At 28.9% G+C, this 1,558-nt stretch overlaps 1 long non-coding RNA gene across 1 annotated transcript; it reads right to left on the bottom strand.

Moving 5' to 3' along the window:
• Positions 1–218: 218 nt before the first annotated feature.
• On the bottom strand, positions 219–1,127 carry LOC112639301. The gene is made up of 3 exons (XR_003123419.1): positions 906–1,127; positions 699–821; positions 219–581 (listed from the first exon to the last, which is right to left on the bottom strand). It is a non-coding gene; the product is annotated as an uncharacterized LOC112639301 (long non-coding RNA).
• Between the last annotated feature and the right edge of the window lie 431 nt (positions 1,128–1,558).

The raw sequence follows: 1,558 nt of genomic DNA, 5'->3' as shown, positions 1-1,558 counted from the left end.
TATTCATTTTCTGGGATCCGAATATGGGATAAATTAGGATTATTGGAATGCTCTAAATGCACAAAATACAATTTTGTAATGAAATGACAAAATATATTTTATTAAATGATAAATGATATTGTAACATATATTGTAACATATATTGTTATACTCGCCGGAGTGTATCAAACCAAATTTTAGAATTTGTGAAAAATCGAAGAAAAATGATGAACGCACAATCGTCTGTATATATTATATTAATCGCTTTCGCGCGGTGACGTAAATTATACACCAAATATATTCGTATCTCATACGTTCACATACATACGTACAAGAGACTTAAATATATAATATTAAATATATATAATGTATCAATCTTCCTCTTTCTTTCTAAATAAAAATACATTAAAGTCTCGTTTAAAGCTTAAAATAACGCTTAAAAATAACGTTGGTTCAATCAGGCCTAAAGTAGATATGTATATATTATGGAATTATGAAAATTTATTTCTTATTTTTTATTCGGTCGCTAGCGTGCTGCAGCCACTTCTTTATAAATATTTCTATGTCGCTTCTAGATGCATTTTTCACTTTTGAAACGGTTTCTGGAACAATTTAAAGAATTTTGTAAGTAAATATAAAATATTTTTAAAAAAGTTCAATATAGAGATTTGGTACTTTGGTCAAAATACATACTAAAAAATAAAATACTTATTACACACCGACAATAAGTTGAGAAATTAGGGTACTTTTAAATTGAATAGTTCTTCTTTGACCAGACCAGGAATACTGCACAGCCAGCTCATTCGACATTAAAAAACGCAATGTAGCTCTAGTAAATTTGCCTGGATCAGATCATGCGCACAAATAGAAAACAGATCAAAATGCACCTTTGCGACTAAGCAAATATGTAGTAGAAAAAGTCTTACCTTTCATAAAAATGGTATTATATAACAGCTCTTAGATGTAATGACTTAGATGCAATGCTCTCTTAGATGTAATGCTCTCTCTCTCTCTCTCTAGATGTAATGACAAACTGGAAATAGTATTATAACAGCTCTTCTCTTAGATGTAATGACTTTAGATGCAATGCTCTCTCTCTCTCTCTCTTTAGATGTAACGACAAACTGAAAATTCGAAAAGCGAATATTATTTTCACAAATGTAAAACATAAAAATAAACATAAAGATATGACAATTTTATGACTAATATGCATTTATATAATAATTCATGTTTTTTTATAATTCAATTTTATATTTATAATTTTGTACTTTTTTAAACTAATTAGCATATGGAGGAATGGTAAACGAACAATTATATTAGAATTTTAATGCTCAATAATATTTGATATTTAATTTAAACGCAACTTAAAACAGAATAATAATATACACAGTTAAACCTAATTGAGACTGCACGCAACAAGTAGCAAGCATCGGAGCAGTTAATGCTGTTCACCCAAAACCCAACAGTATAGGTCTGTTTTTTATTCCTGAACTGAGATGAATTGGCTGCTAGTTCAGAGTCTATATCTTTGTCTTTCTAATGTGAAGTAAAGAAGATAGACTAGTGCGGAATTTGTGCG

The sequence above is a fragment of the Camponotus floridanus genome, unplaced genomic scaffold (genome assembly GCF_003227725.1).
Source record: "Camponotus floridanus strain SB8 unplaced genomic scaffold, Cflo_v7.5 scaffold56, whole genome shotgun sequence".
Taxonomy (NCBI): Eukaryota; Metazoa; Arthropoda; class Insecta; order Hymenoptera; family Formicidae; genus Camponotus; species Camponotus floridanus.
The sequence above is the reverse complement of the archived record's forward strand: the minus strand, read 5'-3'. Positions and strand labels throughout refer to the sequence as shown.